Below are 22,131 nucleotides of genomic sequence, written 5' to 3'. Positions count from 1 at the left end.
TCAGTACGCCTTTGTAATTTGCCGGTATATTGAGGTTTTGAAGAGCCAAACCACCAGATGTCAGACAGCCAAATGTATACAAATAAATGTCGGTCGGGTAGACCGTTCACCGGGTGCAAGTCTTTCGATTTGACGCCACTTCGGCGACTTGGGCGTCGATGAGGATGAAATGATGATGATTGGGATAGCACAATACCCAGTGCCTGAGCGGAGGGAAGCTCCGACCCAGCCGGGAATTGAACCCGGGCCCTTTGGATTGACAGTCCATCGCGCTGACCACTCAGCTACCGGGGCGGACCAAAACTGTACAAAACGTAGTATACCGACAGAATGTCAATCGAAACACCAATATCGTTTTTCCTATGAGCTTTCGTCCAAGAGAACGTGGGTAAACGGCAGGTAATAAGGACCACGTGTTCTACGGAGCACAGGAAAAGCATAACTGTGAGCTTCTATCGTGCAAAACTCACGTGGGGAAGTCGGTAGAGGGTTAGTTCCTTGTGCGAAGGGTCAAGTGTTGCAACCCTGGTCAGGCTAGTTTCTTTACTGTAGTACATATCAAACTTTTGTATGGAACAAGTTCCTGAAACGTAAAAGGACTGTTCGGAACTTGTAGATGTACGGCGGTGCTGCAAACTAGCAGACAGTTCTTCTTCTTCTTCTTCGTACTATTATTATCATTATTATTACTATAAACACTTCCACACGTCTGATGCAATAGTTTCTTTATTCTTCTTGTCTGCCTGTTTGCGTTTATTCTATGAAGCTGCAAATATACTTATTGGTTTTCTACCTTCAAATAACCGAAGCGAAAGTGGGCTGCCGATAGAACATTGCTATACACTCCAAACAGTCCTTTTATATGTCATGAACGTGTTGCCCCATATAACAGTTTCATACGTACAACAGTACAGAAACCGCCAAGCCCAAGGCTCGAAGCCGGGAACCGTCGGTTTCTACAAGACAGACGCCCACTGATATAGTTTTACTGTGGAGCGTAGGTCATGTTGTTGTTTTTGTTGTGGTTTTCAGTCCTGAGACTGGTTTGATGCAGCTCTCCATGCTACTCTATCCTGTGCAAGCTTCTTCATCTCCCAGTACCTACTGCAACCTACATCCTTCTGAATCTGCTTGGTGTGTTCATCTCTTGGTCTCCCTTTAAGATTTTTACCCTCCATGCTGCCCTCCAATACTAAATAGGTGATCCATTGATGCCTCAGAACATGTCCTACCAAGCGATCCCTTCTTCCAGTGAAGTTATGCCACAAACTTCTCCCCAATCCTATTCAATACCTCCTCATTAGTTATGTCGTCTACCCATCCAATCGTCAGCATTCTTCGGTAGCACCACATTTCGAAAGCTTCTATTCTATTCTTGTCTAACCTATTTATCGTCCAAGTTTCACTTCCATACATGGCTACACTCCATATGAATACTTTCAGAAGCGGCTTCCTGACACTTAAATCTATACTCGATGTTAACAAATTTCTCTTCTTCAGAACCGCTTTCCTTGCCATTGCCAGTCTACATTTTATATCCTCTCTACTTCGACCATCATCAGTTATTTTGCTCCCCAAACAACAAAACTCCTTTACTTCTCATTCCCAAATCTAATTCCCTCAGCATCACCCGACTTAATTCGACTGCATTCCATCATCCTCGTTTTGCCTTTGTTGATGTTGATCTTATATCCTCCTTTCAAGACACTGTCCATTCCGTTCAGCTGCTCTTCCAAGTCCTTTGCCGTCTCTGACAGAATTACAATGTCATCGGCGAACCTCAAAGTTTTTATTTCTTCTCCATGGATTTTAATACCTACTCCGAATTTTTCTTTTGTTTCCTTCATTGCTTGCTCAATTTACAGATTTAATAACATCGGGTATAGGCTACAATCCTATCTCACTCCCTTCCCAATCACTGCTTTTCTTTCATGTCCCTCGACTCTTATTACTGACATCTGTTTTCTGTACAAATTGTAAATAGCCTTTCGCTCCCTGTATTTTACCCCTGCCACCTCCAGAATTTGAAAGAGAGTATTCCAGTCAACATTGTCAAAAGCTTTCTCTAAGTCTAAAAATGCTAGAAATGGTTAGTTTGCCTTTCCTTATGTCATATGTTACCTATTACTAATCGTTTACGCACGTTCTCCTAGACGAAATCACACAGCACAAACTATGTCGAAGGTCTGGTTAACACCCCTTCGATATACAACGTTTTGTAACAGTCTAACTGTCTGCCATCTGGACGTTTGTGTGCGAAGATACCGCACGTGCCATGGGTAAAGTGTGAGTGTCCTCACTGTTGTGAGCCGTCAGTTATGGATATGACACATTTATTTGGTTGCTTGCTTGATTTGAGGGGGGGACCAAACAGCGAAGTCATCAGTCCCACCGGTTTAGGAAAACCTAAATCAGGATGGTCGGGCGCGGGTTTGAACCGTCGTTCTCCCGAATGCGAGTTCTTTGTGCTAACGGCTGCGCCACCTCGCTCGGTATTTATTGTATGTTTTTTCCAGTTAACTGACTGTGTCAGCTACAGTATGCCATGTGAGACCTCACGTGGTCATTATTCCCTTTGTTTCCCCAAGGATCCGGTAACTTAATTCTCTGCCGGCTGCAGTGGCGGAGCGGTTCTAGGCGCTACAGTCTGGAGCTGCGCGACCGCTACAGTCGCAGGTTCGAATCCTGCCTCGGGCATGAATGTGTGTGATGTCCATAGGTTAGTTAGGTTTAAGTAGTTCTAAATTCTAGGGGACTGATGACCTCAAAAGTTAAGTCCCATGGTGCTCAGATCCATTTGAACCATTTTTTGAACTTGATTCTCTAAACCTTAGCCTTGTTAAGTTGGATCGAAAGTGTTCGTCATTCTGGAGAAGCACTTGGAATGAGTGAGAATTTTTTCAAAGAATTCTTGTGATGAGCGTATTCTCGAAATGATAAACGTAAATAAATGAATAATTTCAAAACAGTAATTGAACCTTTTGCATAACTTACAAATAATTTCCTTTTTCTTTCGTGAGGACGATGGTGTCACTGGAAGTTAGGAGGAGGGTTATATTTAGATCTTGGAACAAAGGCTGACGGGTATCGTTAAAACTATCATGATGGTATTAAAATTATTTTCCGATATGATAACCACAGATACGGTTCAAACAGCTCATTGAATTCGAATTGCGTTATCCGCTGGCGAAACATAGATAGGGCAAATACTCAGATTGCGTAAATTACTCAAACATCGGTAATAACGAGATACAGGCTTCTCACTTAACCGGAAAGATACAGGCAGACAAATAACCTACAACGGTAATGTTCTGCCATAGTCTTGAGACATGTCATCTAATCGCAGACAACATACTCTCCCAGATCAAAAGAGAAAGAAGTACACTTACAAAAGACAAGTTGCTCGAACGTGTTGCGGACGAAGCGGTCGTCTTCTGTTCCTGTTGAAGAATCACCTCGGCGATCGAAATTTCGAGGTCGTTGGGGAACGCCAAATCTCTCATGTCACATGCGCCAGTTTGTCCACCTCGAAGAAGAGAGGTGTTTCCCCGACCTCCGGTGAAGCACGTTTCACCTGCCCGTTTGCTATCGATTAGTACTACTGCCTGCGTTAAAATGAAACCTCAATATGTTAACTAATGCGTTTATGACAGACTGATTACCTTCACGGTCATTTAACTGATACAGAATTGCGATAATCACAACGACGTTCGCTAATGACAGCCTACGACACATCTACAGGGTGATTCCGTGAGGATGTTTCAAACTTTCAGGCATGATTGAGAAGGGTAAATGTATCAGTTTGAGGTAAGGGACCCTGGTCTAGAAACGTGGTAATATGGACCAAAACTGTAAAAAAACATAGTAAATATGGGATATAAAATGTATAACTTAAAGAGATATCAGCACCTGTCCATTTCCTCTACCACAAGCTCCTATATTTTTGGACGAGGTAGTTCGGACCAAAACAAGAAAAAATGTCCAGTAAACATGGGCTTCAAAATGCATACTTTACGAGCTACGGTGATTTGTTCACTAGAAGTGATGTATTTCACAGTAGCGAAGATGAACAAGTGCTAAGAGCTCTTAATGTATGCGTTTTAGAGCCCATATTTACTGGACTTTTCTTCTTTTTTTGTCCATACTATAGTCTCTGAAAGTAACCAACCCTACAATCTTTGCAACAACTGTACCAGTATATATATATTCTGCTGTCAGATGTATCAGAACGACTTTCACTTATAGCTTTTGTATCCATCATGTCCGTAATAGGGTCCCTTACATCAGATTGATTCATTTAGTCTTCTGCAATGACCCTGAAAGCTTGAAACATCCTATCTAATACCAATATTCTATATCGGAACCAGGCACCCGGTACATCTACAGGTCGCATATCTGACGGCTTCCAGGGGCAGCAAAAATTTGATTTTCGGTATTTCACGGAATTATTGACCGAATATAAAAATTGAAAATACTGTCGTAATACTCATTTACCGGTAAAATCTTGTGTTAAAAGTTTGACATAATAAGGCAAGCATTGTAGTTAGAAGCTGTGGCTTTTTCAGTTTAACTGACGGCGAGCGAACACACGGACTTTATTCATCCAGTATTTAGGAATTACAGCATTTAGCAACTTCCAAAAGACTTCATACACAATTTCAAACCTTTACGATACTTTTGCTCACTGACTCCCTCCAGAAAATGATGAATGAAAAAAAAGTTACTACATTTTCGGTGATCATGCAGTAAAATTTCGGTATGAGACACGGTGTTTTAATTTATTACTTATTTACTATTAACTCTATTCACAACACACTTTGCAAGCAGTATATACATGCAAGACTGAATGGATCTAGAAAATTATATCACTGTACGAAATATATTTCGGTAGTTGTTGTTGTGGTCTTCCGTTCAAAGATTGGTTTGATGAAGCTTTCTATGCTACTCTATCCTGTGAAAGTCTCTTCATCTCCGAATAACTACTGCAGCCTACATCCTTCTTAATTTGCTTACTATATTTATCTCTTGATTCCCCTTTATAATTTTTACCCCCCACCTTTACCTCCAACACTAAATTGATGATGCCTTGATGTCTCAGAGGGTGCCCTATCAATCGATTCTTTCTTTTTGTCGAGTTGTGTCAAACATTTCTTGTATCCTCAGTTCTGTTCAGTACCATCTCATTTGTTACATGATCTACTCATCTAATCTTCAGCCTTGTTCTGTACCAGCACATTTCGAAAGCTTCTTTTCTTTTCTTGCCTAAACTGTTTATTGTTCATGTTTCTCTTCCTCACATGGCTACACGCCAGAAAAATACCTTCATAAAGGATTTCTAACACTTAACTCTACATATGAGATTAACAAATTTCTGTTTTCCAGAATCGCTTTTCTTGCCATATGATGTCGCAAACATTCACATGCGTAAAAATAGAGAGCAGGTTGCCCAGTGCTTCTAAGTAGCACCTACCCCTTACATTCCGCGTTTAGCTCTGCTTTGGAGAAAACTGTTTCTTGTTGGAGGGGGAGCAGAGAGGACGAGGGCAGGTTTTTACTGAGGGTCTTTTTTTCTGCCTGAATACCACTCTTTGGGAACGCATTGTCTGCAAAGCTGCTAAACAAAACTACTCGCTCCCCAACTAGACATCGATCGAAGGCATTTAGCAACCGATACAAACGTTTACCCCTCGGCTTTCACGTTTCATCGCAGAGATAGAAGATGATGAATAGCTTTCCTTACCTTTCTGGAATACACTTGTTTCTGTGAAGTTAGTTGTCTCCACTCTGCGTACTGGGCAAAGAAATTGGAGATGTAGTGTAAGAGACGCATTCTGATTTTCAAATGGACTTGTGACAGCTCCGGTGAACCGTCCTTGGGAGAGTGCATGAGGAGATAAACTTGTAGATATCTGTGCAGAATAAATAATATAGATTATCTGAGCGTCAGAAAATTCGGTATCTTACAGAAACATTGTGGACTTTGTGATGGTCAATAAACTGCACACACAATTGGCTGCCCGTTTCGGAGGCGAGCTGCTACACTATGTGATCAAAAGTGCCCGGATACCTGGCTGGAAATGACTTACGAGTTCGTGGCGCCCTCCATCGGTAACGCTAGAATTCAATATGGTGTTGAACCACTCTTAGCCTTGATGACAGATTCCACTCTCGCAGGCATACGTTCAATGAGATGCTGGAAGGTTTCTTGGGGAATGTCAGCCCATTCTTCATGGAGAGCTGCTCTGAGGAGTGGTACCGATGTCGGTCGGTGAGGCATGGCACGAAGTCGGCTTTCCAAAACATCGCAAAGGTGTTCTGTAGGATTCAGGTCAGGACTCTGTGCAGGCCTGTCCATTACATGGATGTTATTGTCTGCCAGAGGCCGTGCGTTATGAACAGGTGCTCGATCGCGTTAAAAGATGCAGTCGCTATCCCCGAATTGCTTTTCAACAGTGGGAAGCAAGAAGGTGCTTAAAGTACCAATTTAGGCCTGTGCTGTGATAGTGTCACACAACAAGTAGTGCAAGCCCTCTCCATGAAAAACACGACCACACCATAACACCACCGCCTCCGAATTTTACTTTTGCACTACACACACTGGCAGATGACGTTCGTCGGGCGTTCACCAGACCCACATCCTGCCATGGATCGCCACATTGTGTACCGTGATTCGTCACTCCACACAACGTTTTTCCACTGTTCAGTTGTCCAATGTTTACGCTCCTTACACCAAACGAGGCGTCGTTTGGCATTTACCGGCATGATGTGTGGCTTATGAGCAGCCGCTCGACCATGAAACCCAAATTGTCTCACCTCGCGCCTAACTGTCATAATACTTGGAGTGGATCCTGTTGCAGTTTGGAATTTCTGTGTGATGGTCTGGATAAATGTCTGCCTATTACACATTACGACCCTCTTAAACTGTCGGCGCTCTCTGTCAGTCAACAGACGGGGTCGGTCTGTACAATTTTGTGCTGTACATGTCCCTTCACGTTTCCACTTTACTATCACACCGTGAACAAAGGACCTAGGGATGTTGAGGAGTGTGGAAATTTCGCGTACATGACAGCTGACATTCAGTCACCTGACCACGTTCAGAGTCCGTGAGTTCCACAGAGGGCCCCATATTGCTCTCTGGCGATGTCTAATGACTACTGATGTCGCTGATATGGAGTACCTGGCAGTAGGTGACAGCACAATGCACCTAATATGAAGAACGTATTTTTTTGGGGGTGTCTGCATACTTTTGATCATATAGGGTACGAGCATATAAATTTACGTATTACTTAGTTGATAGTGCGAAATTTACGTATTACTTTCTCGCTACCTTATGGAAGCCGTCCTGTATCATGAAGCCAATATCGCAATATCTTTTCATAAGAGAGATTGTTGCCTACTTGATTCAAAAAAGAGCTGGTAAATCTTGACAGGCAAAAGTTAGTAGAAATTCGTGCGTCCGAAAGAAGAGCAATGCCCGAAATTTCCACCGTCATAGCTTAGCGAATAATCTTGCAGAGAACCCGTGAAGATTCTGGTCGTACATAAACTCACTAAGCGGGTCGAAGGCTGTTGACAATGGAAGAAATCAAATGGCAATGCGAAGTTCTTAATTTCAGTTTTAAGAAATCATTCACGTGAGAGGATCGTACAAACATGACGTAGTTTGCTGTAGTACAGACTCACGCATAGGGGACAGAGAAATTGGCATCCAATGCGTAGGGAAGCAATTGTAAGGGTTTAAAATAAGTAAGTCAACAGGTCCAGATTGAATCCCATTTCGGTTTTTCAAACAATACTCTACGGCATTGTCCACTTACGTAGTCTGCACTCATCGCAAATCGCTCGCCCAGCGAAAAGTCCCAAGCGAATGGAAAAAAAAGCGCCGGTGACGCCTGTGTAAGCAAGGTAAAAGAACTAATCCGCATAATTAGAGACCAATGTCCTCAAACTCGACTTTGTTGCAGAATTCTTGAACACATTCTGAGTTCGAATATAATAAATCACCTTGAGACAGAAAAGATTCTGTCCACATATCGGCACGGATTTACAGTACTGGCCATTAAAATTGCTACACCGAGAAGAAATGCAGATGATAAACGGGTATTCATGGGACAGATATATTATACTAGAACTGACATGTAATTACATTTTCACGCAATTTGGGTGCATAGATCATCACGCTGGGTGATACGCCAGTATGGCCATGACGAATACACGCTTCCAATGTGTGTTCACCGTGATGTCGCCAAACACGGATGCGACCATCATGATGCTGTAAACAGAACCTGGATTCATCCGAAAAAATGACGTTTTGCCATTCGTGCACCCAGGTTCGTAGTTGCGTATACCATCGCAGGCGCTCCTGTCTGTGATGCAGCGTCAAGGGTAACCGCAACCATGGTCTCCGAGCTGATAGTCCATGCTGCTGCAAACGTCGTCGAACTGTTCGTGCAGATGGTTGTTGTCTTGCAAAGGTCCCATCTGTTGACTCAGGGATCGAGACGTGGCTGCACGATTCGTTACAGCCATGCGGATAAGATTCCTGTCATCTCGACTGCTAGTGATACGAGGCCGTTGGGATCCATCACGGCGTTCCGTATTACCCTCCTGAACCCACCGATTCCATATTCTGCTAACAGTCATTGGATCTCGACCAACGCGAGCAGCAATGTCGCGATACGATAAACCGCAATCGCGATAGGCTACAATCCGACCTTTATCAAAGTCGGAAACGTGATGGTACGCATTTCTCCTCCTTACACGAGGCATCACAACAACGTTCCACCAGGCAACGCCGGTCAACTGCTGTTTGTGTATGAGAAACCGGTTGGGAACTTTCCTCATGTCAGCACGTTGTAGGTGTCGCCAACGGCGCCGACCTCGTGTGAATGCTCTGAAAAGCTAATCATTTGCATATAACAGCATCTTCTTCCTGTCGGTTAAATTTCGCGTCTGTAGCACATCATCTTCGTGGTGTAGCAATTTTAATGTCCAGTAGTGTAGAAAGCATCGCTCATACGAAACTCAGTTTGCCTTTTTTCACATGATGTCCTACAAACCATAGATCTAGGGCAACAAGCAAATTCCATATTCCTAGATGTCCGGAAAGTATTTGACACGGTACGCCGCTGCAGATTGCTGACAAAGGTCAGATCATTCGGTTTAGGTTCCCAGATATGTGAGTAGTGCGAGTACGTTTTAAATAATAACACCCAGTACATGGTCCTCAACGGTGGGCATACATCAGAGATAAGGACATCGTCAAGAGTGCCCCAGGGAAGCGTGACAGGACCGCTTTTATTCAACATAAACATAATGACTTGATGGACAGGATGAGCAGCAATTTACGGCTGTTTGCTGGTGACGCTGTGGTGTAGGGGGAAGTGTCGTCGTTGGGTGACTGTAGGAATATACAAAATGACTTAGACAAAATGTCTGGTTGGTGTGACGACTGACAGCTTGCTATAAATGAAGAAAAACGTAAGTTAACGTGGATGAGTAGGAGAAACAGTCTTGTAACGTTCCAACACAGGGTTAGTAGGATACAGCTTTACACAATCAATTCGATTAAATATCTAGGCATAACTCTGCAAAGCGATTTGAAATTGAATGTGCATATCAGGTTAGTGGTAGGGAAAGCGAATTATCGACTTCGTTTTATTGGTGAATTTTGGGAAAGTTTAGGTCATCCATAAAGGAGACGGCGAGACGGCGTGTAGAACGCTATTGCGACCCATTCTTGTGTATTATTTGAGTGTTTAAGATCACTACCAGGTCGGATTAAATGAAGAGATAGAAGCAGTTCAGAGGCATGCTGATAGCTTTGTTACCGGTAAGTGCGATAGTCACGCAAGTATTACGAAACAGCTTCGTGAACTGAAATGGGAATCCCTGGAGTGAAGTCGAAGCTTTCCGCAAAGCACTATTGCGCAAATTTAGAGAACCGGCATTTTCCGGCATTTGCGGCCGCCTGGAGAACGATTCTACCGCCACCAACGCCTATTTCGTCTGAGGATCACGAAGATAAGATCCGAAAAATTAGGGCTTATACGGAGGCTTTGAGACAATCGTTTTACCCTCGCTCTATTTGCAAGGTGCATCAGAAGAGGAAATGACTACTAGTGGTATAACGTATCCTCCGCGGTGCACCGTACTGGGGTTGTGCTCTCACTATCCTTTGAACGGTCTGTCCACCTACCTGGATAGCCTCAGGTTATCTGCCCCTTCACTCTGCGATGGATGCTGGTTTAGTCGACAAAAGCAGCGTAGACAAAAATTCGACAAAAATACCTACCACTCAAAGGCCACGTAACTCCAGTCCCTGGGTAGCAGCTGAAACAGTTAAACTATCGACCGTTCGAGATTTTGGCATGAGTCGCTTGAAAAAAATGTCAAAAATTTCCTGTTAGTTGATTTATTGTCTTTAAAACAAGTAAAATGGCTATCAAGTGCATATTTAATATCCCGACATCAACTGTGCAACGTTACGGATTGTCTCTGTAACTATTTCATGCCCGAAAGCAGCCAGAAGATATTTAGTCCGACCCGATATTTTAAATGTCCTAAACAGTCACTGACCCACACATTCAATCGTTCAGAAGCGTTCTTATTAAGAAATTCTCGCCACGATGTCTCTTTATCTGCACGAAACACCTCTTTACGGCGTATATGGACGGCATGAAAGGTTCAAACGTGAATATCTCACAAAATAAACCACTCACAATGTTCAAACTTTCTCAAAATACTCCATACTGTTGTCTCTCTCCGTCCACAACACAAGGACCAATCAAACGCACGAATCCTACATTTTGGTACAAATTTGATCAGGGGTATTCACCAGGAGACGGTTCCCGAGCGACTCGCTCGACTCATGGATCTGAGACCCAAAGCCCAGCTCAGACGCGCGGAAATGCTGAACTGCTATTGGCTAGTATATTAAGCAGCCAGTCAGTTCATCACGAGCACTTCTATACTCGCTGTGTTTCTAATGTCAGCTAATCAGATTACCACAAGTAATTTAGACTAGAAATCTCGTAATTCCGAAACTAAATAAAATTAGAAAAAATACGTTTCCTTTCTACAAAAATTACTAATAAATTTAAAACGCCATTCCCATTCTGGTTGCCTTTTAGAAAATCAGGCTCACTCGGATTTATGTCGCAAAATCCCGTATCACACAACAGCTTTCTCACGCATGCCTTTACATAATTTTAATGCAATATCACATTCTCACTTTTCATATCTCCACCATTCACTCTCTGTCTCTCCGAAACACTCACACAACCAAAACAAGATGAAATAATAATTATCTAATGTACTTTTAATTTAAGTTGGAAATCTGTGGTTATGAAACTAAAGAAGATCCCAGAAAATTAGATTATATGAACCTATCCTCTTGATCGTAGTTTCAATTGACGCTATAGATGACTACGTTACAGTTCCTAACACAGTTTCACAACGCCAACACGGTTACTCAATGTTTTAGGTAAAAATTTATATCTCCAAAAGTATTGAAGTTATTGATTTGAAATTTTAAGGGTATGGTTGTGTTATCCATAGAATTTGGTATACGAAGTATTAAAAGATCCACTAATACTTAATAGTACTTGTTCAGATTTATGTAGTGTGTGTAACGTATTACACGCAGCGTTAAGCAAGTACACGGCTCACAGCCGCGCGGAGTGACCGCGTGGTTTGAGGCGTCATGTCAAGGATTGCACGGCCTATCCCGCCGGAGGTTCGAGTCCTCTCTCGGGCATGGGTGTGTGTGTTGTTCTTAGCATAAGTTGGTTTAAGTGGTGTGTAAGTCTAGGGACCGATGACCTAAGCAGTTTGGTCCCTTAGGAATTCACACACATTTGAACATTTTGAACGCGGCTCGCCCGGCCCTGTTGCCAGCGTCAGCTGTGCGAGACTGAGAATCAAAATCTGCTCTTCTCCCGGCTCCGCGGCAAGCTACGTACGCTTTGAATACAACGTGACAACTCGTAATAATTTGCTACGTTACAGTAAGGAGGTCTGCGGTGTATGTATGCAGGTGTAGATGAAGACGTGGAGGTAACGAATTAGTGTATTTCTACCGTTCTTTACCTACACTCCTGGAAATGGAAAAAAGAACACATTGACACCGGTGTGTCAGACCCACCATACTTGCTCCGGACACTGCGAGAGGGCTGTACAAGCAATGATCACACGCACGGCACAGCGGACACACCAGGAACCGCGGTGTTGGCCGTCGAATGGCGCTAGCTGCGCAGCATTTGTGCACCGCCGCCGTCAGTGTCAGCCAGTTTGCCGTGGCATACGGAGCTCCATCGCAGTCTTTAACACTGGTAGCATGCCGCGACAGCGTGGACGTGAACCGTATGTGCAGTTGACGGACTTTGAGCGAGGGCGTATAGTGGGCATGCAGGAGGCCGGGTGGACGTACCGCCGAACTGCTCAACACGTGGGGCGTGAGGTCTCCACAGTACATCGATGTTGTCGCCAGTGGTCGGCGGAAGGTGCACGTGCCCGTCGACCTGGGACCGGACCGCAGCGACGCACGGATGCACGCCAAGACCGTAGGATCTTATGCAGTGCCGTAGGGGACCGCACCGCCACTTCCCAGCAAATTAGGGACACTGTTGCTCCTGGGGTATCGGCGAGGACCATTCGCAACCGTCTCCATGAAGATGGGCTACGTTCCCGCACACCGTTAGGCCGTCTTTCGCTCACGCCCCAACATCGTGCAGCCCGCCTCCAGTGGTGTCGTGACAGGCGTGAATGGAGGGACGAATGAGAGTCGCTTCTGCCTTGGTGCCAATGATGGTCGTATGCGTGTTTGGCGCCGTGCAGGTGAGCGCCACAATCAGGACTGCATACGACCGAGGCACACAGGGCCAACACCCGGTATCATGGTGTGGGGAGCGATCTCCTACACTGGCCGTACACCACTGGTGATCGTCGAGGGGACACTGAATAGTGCACGGTACATCCAAACCGTCATCGAACCCATCGTTCTACCATTCCTAGGCCGGCAAGGGAACTTGCTGTTCCAACAGCACAATGCACGTCCGCATGTATCCCGTGCCACCCAACGTGCTCTAGAAGGTGTAAGTCAACTACCCTGGCCAGCAAGATCTCCGGATCTGTCCCCCATTGAGCATGTTTGGCACTGGATGAAGCGTCGTCTCACGCGGTCTGCACGTCCAGCACGAACGCTGGTCCAACTGAGGTGCCAGGTGGAAATGGCATGGCAAGCCGTTCCACAGGACTACATCCAGCATCTCTACGATCGTCTCCATGGGAGAATAGCAGCCTGCATTGCTGCGAAAGGTGGATATACACTGTACTAGTGCCGACATTGTGCATGCTCTGTTGCCTGTGTCTATGTGCCTGTGGGTCTGTCAGTGTGATCATGTGATGTATCTGACCCCAGGAATGTGTCAATAGAGTTTCCCCTTCCTGGGACAATGAATTCACGGTGTTCTTATTTCAATTTCAAGGAGTGTATTTTCCTCAATAATGTATAAGAATTGGACTTGTTGCCTGTCAACATGATTTGTTACTGCGAACTGTTTTCACTTACCGTCTGTTCTGTACATATAAATTGCACCACCAAGACGGACCGAAGGGAGAATTCGGGGAATTATTATGTTCAGCTAATGGAAGAAAGTTTCATCCGAGTTGCTGCAGGAAAAGCTGTGCCCTTCTCCGAAACTCTTACTGCTTCGCTGTAGAGAATCAGTGTTATCTGTGGACTACACATCTTTTTCTTCTTTCTCCAGTTGTTTCACTTGAAGATCAGAAAGACAAGACCAGACGAACTGCTGGGCAGACTGTGCCACGCTCTTCGGACCAGTCTCAAAATTCTGACTGTTAAGTATGATTGGTGATAGACGCCTTGAGAAAGACAGTCTCTGTTCGATATGTTCTGGATACTGATAAGTGTTTATGGACTTACTTTGATTTAGAGCATTAAACTTAGAGATCATCAGCATCCACAATAAATCAAAGTCTCCCATTTCACTTTCAGCTAACCCTGTGTGCTCATTGACAAAAGCCCTGTCGCAGTGGTAACACGGCTGTCCGTCAGATCACCGAAGTTAAGCGCCGCCGGGCTTGGATACCATTTGGATGGGTGACGGTCTGGTCTTCTGAACGCTGATGGCAAGCGGGCTGCTCCCCGCTCCTGTGATGCAAATCGAGGAGGTACTTGAGTAAAAAGTAGCGGCGCCGGTCACGAAAACTGGCTACGCCCGGGAGAGCGGTGTGCTGACCACACGCTCCTTCATATGCGCATCCAGTGACGCTCTCGGCTGAGGATGACGTGGCGGTCGGTCGGTACCGTTGGACCTTCCGAGGCCTATTAGGACGAACTTCGAATTATGTGATCACTGCACTTCAATCCCTCACGCACAGTAACTTCCCAGGTGTGTGCATGGCTTGAGCTGTGTTTCATGAATCGTACCGAGCAAAAGCTATTCCATTTTCATGCAACAGACCGCAGTAACAGTACACCACATTAATATCTAGTCGCATTTCCACACCAGGTTCATATTTCGGTGGAAGATTACTGTATATTGGTATAATTTTTATCGATTGGCACTTGTTGTGCAGGACTGTAACCTTTGACAAAGTCTAAGTTTCCGATTAATCCTACCCACTACGTCATAAGTAAGACATGAACATAAACGGTTTTGTTATCCTTTCGTAGGAGAATGAGAGCTATTGGATTTATGAAACACCGTTTGAGATCAGCATTAGGCTGCGGTTTCTGGATTTGAGCCCTAGTGTGGACAGTTTTCAAAGCATTTAGTGGACACTTGATACTCGATATGATATGGCAAGAAGGAATCAATACTGACATAATTTGAAAATAATAAGAGAAAATCTAAAAAAGCCAATCATGTGTAAATTTAAATAGTGGATAATTCAAACTTACGCTAATTGTGTTGCTTTGTGCCAACTGCAGTTAAATTTTCCACACTTAAATCTCCCCCCCCCCCCTCCCCCGTCTCCCCCCCCCCCCCTATCCACTACCACCACGTTCAAGCTTCAAGGTCTGCTCCTCTTTCTCTACACCAATTACATTAATTTAAAATGACGAGAAATTAGGGAAAAACTATTTGCGATTTTATGTTACTACATATTACTACTACCCATATTTCCTCGAGCAAAATTACCGCCATCGCTTGTTGCCCAATCACATACCTCTTTTTCCTCATTCCCAGCTGTGAACATGTCTGCAAGTTTGGAGTATCAGGAACTGGTCAGCCCTGCAGGTCTCAACAAACACGCTAGCCTGCTGTATTAGCATACAGCACTACTGCACAGTTAATTACACCAGCTCTACTGACAGTCAAAGACTCACAATTTAGGTACACTTGACAGCACAAAAAGGCCGGAGCCAAAATTTGACTTCCTGCACTATTACGCATGAGCCAGTCACATAACAGTGTACACGCTTATGCTCATAAAAGTACGAAATTCGTGTAATTGTGAATGTAATTGTAAGAGTGGTACCTTCTTAACAATCAGCATAGGGACGCGCAATCCAAAAGCATTCAAGTAAACCAGCAATGTCTAATTCTTACAATTATTGAAGTGGAAAACACAGTTACTGTTTCTTGTGAGTGGAGTTCCGTACGAAACACGGATGATTTGTGAAGATAACATCGTTAATTTCCGAAGTGCGCTAGAGACTTAGCTGTTACCTGACAATGGCCTAGTAAGCCGAAAACTGGACAGGTAATAAACATACAACAAATCGCAGTTTACAGTTTATTAACTAAGGTTTGTTTTTAATTTATTAATTAAGGTTTCCATTAGAGCCGCATATAATAGTGGACTAGTTTCCAACATTTCCCTTCATTACCAAATCATTACCTACATTATAAGGTCCAATAGTATTAACAAAACACGAAATACGAAATTTCCAAACCTGTGCACAGATTACAGTAGCACAAAAAAGCTTTTATGAGATGCCTGCGTTTGTAATGTTTGGCCGTACATAATACATTTGTTTTTACATCAGATCAATATAACAAATGTTATCTGGCTGTATTACGATTCTCTTTGTGCGTGGGCCTTCAGTTGTTTATTACGTGATGATATGCTCTTTCTCTAGATGATATATTATTTAGTAAGGCCATTAGCTAATGACATATCACTAGTTTACCTAATAAAGTGAAAATGTCTGCGACCTTTATCAATCCAGTATCCACGTATTTAGTTGAAACATTATGATCTCTGATGCATGGGGCACCTATTTATAAAACATATTGGGGGGGGGGGGGCATACTGGGGGTCTTGCCCCTGGAAATTTTCTAACTTTTAGATGAAAAATAGTGAAGTTTACAGCTTTTTAAAGCATTTTAGAGTCATTTTTCTAAATTTTAGATGAAAAATCGTGAGGTTTAAAGCTTTTTAAAGCACTTTAGAGTCATATGATCAACATTAGAACCCCTAAAACTGGACTCTTGATAACTCGACACTCCGGGAAACTCTACAAGCATGACACATTTTTTGGCTTTGAAAAAAGAAACAGAACATGAACACGCACTGTATTTTCGTAAAAAGCTAATTTAATTTACAGTAATAATCGTGCTCATGGACTATTACAGAGCAGTGAATGTATAGCTCTGAAAAACTGAAACTATATTTAAATAAACCCTAAACTATCATTAAAAGAATAAAACATAAAATATTGTTGTTGAACACTAATAGCACTTTGATTAATAAGTGAAATAGCTTATTTAAGCTTACTTTGAATAAGGCTCAGTCTTCATTAAATAAAAACAACATCACAAAGTTAATGCTTTAATACAGTAAATAAAGTTAATACAGTATGCCTAATACCTTCAGCCAAAAAGTTTATAAATAGCGGATTTTAATTGGGTCTTACACCCTAAAAATATTTAAATATTTGAGAATAACTAATACTGTATTGTAGTAAAATAGTAATATAGTACTAAACTATTACCAATATTTCTAAACTGAAAATTTAACATTATATAAGTATTTAATTCTCTATTTTATAAAGATTTTTAATATTGCTGTAAATGCCATTATTAGCGCTAGAGTGTCTTAAGGAAGGTGCAAATGTCGACTGTCTGACAAGATTACTGAATATGAAGTCGTTGATGACTGGTCAGATATCCAATTCATCCAAAATATCTCGGTGGACATGAAGAACAGCTAAGTCGTTCAATCGACTTTGTCCCATTGCTGATCGGAGATATGACTTCAGACGTCTGAGGGCGATAAATGACCGTTCTACTGTTGCTGTCGTGATTGGAACTACTTGGGGAAGCTTAATGCACTTCACTGCTTCACATAACATTTCTCCAATTGCAGACTCTAGTGTAATGTACTTTCTTACATCACCCGTGTTTTTTAAGACCAGTTGTTTTTTTATTAGCGATATCGGCTAACATATTCAAGTGTAAGCGCAGTCTCTCAATGTCTAGGTCATTTTTGAAAAACTCAGTTAATTTTTCCAAATTTGTTTCACCTCTGCTTGCTAAAAGCAACCACTCTTGTTCCAATGCAATGACCTGTGTGAGTCCAGTTGAAGCGAACCGCTCAGTAATGCAAGATTGCACCGTTTCACAAACTTCAATGCAATATAGCTTTGTAATATTTCTTTGGGGTTTTGAAAGTGCGCGGTGAGCTGGGTTCGTTGTTTCCTACTTCTTTGATATACTTCAATTCCGAGGAAGCGAAGGATTATCAACTTGTGAAGGTTTTTCTTTTAAACACAATTCCCAAAAGTGTTCAAGACTATCACGCCTTCGATTCAGTATACGATTCAAGCCCTCATATACTTTTTCAAGATCAGCAACACTTAGAAGAGAACAATGAAATTTTTTCATTGACATCCTCTACTGGGTTCATTATATGGTAATAAAGACTCAAAAAGAAATAGGTCTTCAGTTGTAACATTGATTCAAGGTAGCCTGCACATTTTTAACGTGCCTTTGTTTTGTCCTCTGCAGAAAATGTTTCAAAAAACTGCAGAAGTTCTTCAAAGTTTTTCAATATTCTCAAGATAGTACAAGCTCACATAGTCCATCGAGTTGGGTTGTATACCAGCTTGGTCGTTGGCGCTCTCACAGCCTATGCTTCTGAAAAGTCCTATCCTTTTGTTGGATTTCCTTACAGTGTTTATTATGTCCTTCGCTAAAGCTATAATATCCCTCATAGACGTAATATAGCGGAGATTGTCTACAACTGCCAAGTCTAAACTGTGAGCAGTGCAGGGTACATAACGTGCTTTTGGGTGTATATCCAAAACTAACTTTTTTAGTCCTTTGAACTTACCTCCCATATTCGAGGCACCATCATAGCACTGTCTTCTTAAGTTATCCATTGACAAATGAAGACGATCAAAAACGTCTTTTAAAATACTAAACAGAGTTGGTGATTCGGTGTTGGGGGTCTGGTATAAGCCAACAAAATTCTTCGTTGAAGATTAAGGAATCATCGACAGTACGAATACAAAATGGCACTTGTTATGGAATCGAAGAGTCACTTGTTTCGTCAACCATAATAGAAAAATGTTCAGTCTTCTTGATTGAATCCAATACCTTTCTCAACACAGAGTTTCCCAGTAGATCAATGATCTCGTTTTGAATATCGTGGGACGTCCAATTATACCCCAAGCGCCCTAACCAATCTTTAAACTCAGGTATGTCATTCTTTCGGAGTTTCTACAACTGAAAAAAAATTGAGTTTACATCTTCGTGCTTTCTAATTGCTAGTTCTTGTCGGCATAGAAGTTGCACGGTGGTAAAAATAGTCTCAAGAGCTAAACGGCCTTTCTTCATATCACTGACTAACTGTTCATTCAATTGGGAAGCCGCACTTCGGTTAGTGATAAAATTTAGTTTCAGAACACCTTCTTTATGCGTAAACGTATTTTCGTGAAGACAGAATTTTCCCAAAGCCTTTTTCCAGTTAGAAAACCCTACGGAAGTAAATGCATCTTCTTTTTTTGTAGAAAATTTTAATAGATTTTTAGCATCTGCCTCTTTGGAGGTTTTGCAAAAAACTTTTTCGGTAGATACTTCATATTCTAGCCATGTATATTTGATCACCCAAAATTTCTGAAATGATCTTCCGTTACTAGGTTGTCCACGTTTCAGCTGTGAACGGTTCTCGCCTGAAGACGATGAGCCAATTGACGACACAATAATTATTGCCGTTTGGCATGCAGTATCATCAACTTCCAAGTGCGCCTTCTTGGTAACAGACTTATCCATTCAAACTTAATTCACAATACACTAAGAGACTAAAGTAAGCGAATAAAATATAGTCATATAAATTAGTCCACTAGACACTGAAGTCGGAACACTAGACACGTCTGCAGAATGCACTGAACGAAACTATCCACACTGAATGACTGCGACAGCAGGGTGGGCTTTATATAGTCGCGGCGTCGTAATGTCTCGGAGCGTCAAGGTGACGCGAGGCGGAGGGTTCCAGGTGCTTCTGCTCCAGTCCTTTGATGTCGCCGCGGCAGCAGCGCTGGCCCGCCGGCGCCAGACTTCACCCTAAGGTTCGTGCACCGGGACAAATTCTAAGTGTCCCCCCAGCACCGTAACACTATCATGATTCACACCACTCGTTTTTAGTTAACCTGCTTATTACCGTAATAATTATTTGTTTTAACTCATTACTGAATATATTTTAAAAGGTAACTATCATAAAGCAAGGAAAATAAAATACTCCAACATAATCTTGTTACTTTCCAAAGCGTAATGTAACTAATAATTTTCTTAAATTACTGGGGGGCCTCTGCCCCGCCCCCCCCCCCCCCCCCTAACGAATTTTTCGGGAGGCTCGGGCCCCCTCAGGTCCCATTGAGCCGGCTCCCGTGCACAGAGCATCTGAACACATAACAAACAACTGAAAGTGCCTGTCAAATTTTTATGTGTAAACATAATCCTATCGGATTTTGAATGCACCAAGACAATCGTAATACAGTCAAATAATGTTTGTTGTATTAATCTCGTGTAAAAACAGAGATATTATATACAGTCAAACATCAAAAATGATGGCAAGTGATGGTGGTGGTGGTTAGTGTTTAACGTCCCGTCGACAACGAGGTCATTAGACACGGAATGCAAGCTCGGGTTAGGGAAGGATTGGGAAGGAAATCGGCCGTGCCCTTTCAAAGGAACCATCCCGGCATTTCCCTGAAACGATTTGGGGAAATCACGGAAAACCTAAATCAGGATGGCTGGAGACGGGATTGAACCGTCGTCCTCCCGAATGCGAGTCCAGTGTGCTAACCACTGCGCCACCTCGCTCGGTAATGATGGCAAGTCATTAAAGATTTATTGCACTACGGTTCTGTAATCTGTGCTTCATGTTTTGTTAACAAGATTGTACCTTATAATGTAGGTAGTAATTCGGGAATTACTGAAAATGCTGGAAACCAGTCACTAAAAAAATATTATAAGTAATTCATCCAGAAGCCTTAATTAACAAAATTACGAAGATATTGAGTTGCTGATCCTGATACCAGTACATTGTTGGAATTACGTAAGCCGAAAGTTATTTTTCCGGCAATATAAGGAAAAGATTGATTTCTACTCAGTGTAAGAACGACACGTTGAGTTGCAGACAGGTACTTAGACATTACCTTTCGGCCAAATAATTTGTTAGAAAAAGAAACAGACACACTTTCACTCACAGAAGCTAGCGCAGTCACGCACAAATTACCATTATCTCCTGAAAATCGGACCGGAATGTGGAAGTATCTTTTCCTTGTGCTTTGTTGGATTCCCTTACAGTGTTTATTATGTTTGTCTACAACTGCCAAGTCTAAACTGTGAGCAGCGCAGGTGATATGAATTTTTGGTTCTGAAGTATTTGCATTTGTAAAGGAGCGGTTATTAGGTTTCAAATATATCACATTAGGTTAGATACAGTATACAGTGAAGACATATGTCACTGTGTTGAGGCATTATATGTTGATCACTTCGTTATGTTAAAAGATATAGGTGTAGAATACTACATTTGGAAATAATACGTATACATATTTGTTCACGCAACTCACGTCATGACGCTATTAGTTGGTATACTGGTAGCTTTACACGTACCACATATTCTTCAGCTTTTCATCTCCAAAGAACGGAAGGTTTTCCATTTTTCTGCTTTTCGTTCGATTCAGACTGGGAATTACTATATATCGCGTTGTTTAGCTTGTTACTTTGGATTTTTTTGAAATTCTAGTGTTTATTCCCTTGTCAGTAGCGTGTTAAAGGACTTGTTTCTTTTGCTGTTGTCATTTCTCGCTGTTACAGAGGCAACTGATACTATCTATTAGGAAAGCAGAAGGTTTCTGCCGCCATTTAAGGTGTTGTTATAGCTATATGGTTGCATTTGTTTAGTTTCGTGTTTTTTGAGAACCGGCATGCATTTCAAAGTACTGTTGGTGTTCGAGAAGGATAAACTTCAGTGTGTGTATGTGTGTGTGTGTGTGTGTGTGTGTGTGTGTGTGTGTGTGTGTTTGTGTTGGAGAGAGAGAGAGAGTGACAGAGAGAGAGACTTGAGTGAAATAGAGGAAGGTAGAGTAACTGGTATGGGGGATGGGTTTTCTTCGTTGTTTTCGTTTTTCTATGGAGTCATGTTTATTCATAGGTGTTCACCACAGTCTGTGTAGTAAGTACCCAAAACTGGCCTCTTGAAATGTGTGTGAAATATTATGGGACTCGACTGCTAAGGTCCTCAGTCCCTAAGCTTACACACTACGTAACCTAAATTATCCTAAGGACAAACGCACATACCCATGCCCCAGGGAGGACTCGAACCTCCGCCGGGACCAGCCGCACAGTCCATGACTGCAGCGCCCCAGACCGCTCGGCCAATTCCGCGCGGCTCTGGCTTCTTCATGTATTACAGAGTAATTCGATTGGCTATGATGCAAAGACAGTAGATAAAATAAACAAAAGATACAGGAACGAAGAGCATATAATTAATTTGTAACTATGTCAGTCTGTGTATATGGGGCAAACATGTAAGAATTTTAGACCCAGATATGCGGAACACCTTAGAACATTACAAATTAATAGCTCCCACTCAACATTTGATGATCACCTAATAGCACAGACTCATCACTCAGCGAACACAAAAACAAAT

General features: G+C 42.5%; 1 non-coding gene across 1 annotated transcript; it reads right to left on the bottom strand.

Moving 5' to 3' along the window:
- Positions 1-221: 221 nt before the first annotated feature.
- On the bottom strand, positions 222-294 carry Trnad-guc. The gene has a single exon. It is a non-coding gene; the product is annotated as a tRNA-Asp (tRNA).
- Positions 295-22,131: the final 21,837 nt, after the last annotated feature.

This window comes from Schistocerca americana, chromosome 4 (assembly GCF_021461395.2).
Source record: "Schistocerca americana isolate TAMUIC-IGC-003095 chromosome 4, iqSchAmer2.1, whole genome shotgun sequence".
In the NCBI taxonomy this organism is placed as follows: domain Eukaryota; kingdom Metazoa; phylum Arthropoda; class Insecta; order Orthoptera; family Acrididae; genus Schistocerca; species Schistocerca americana.
The sequence above is the reverse complement of the archived record's forward strand: the minus strand, read 5'-3'. Positions and strand labels throughout refer to the sequence as shown.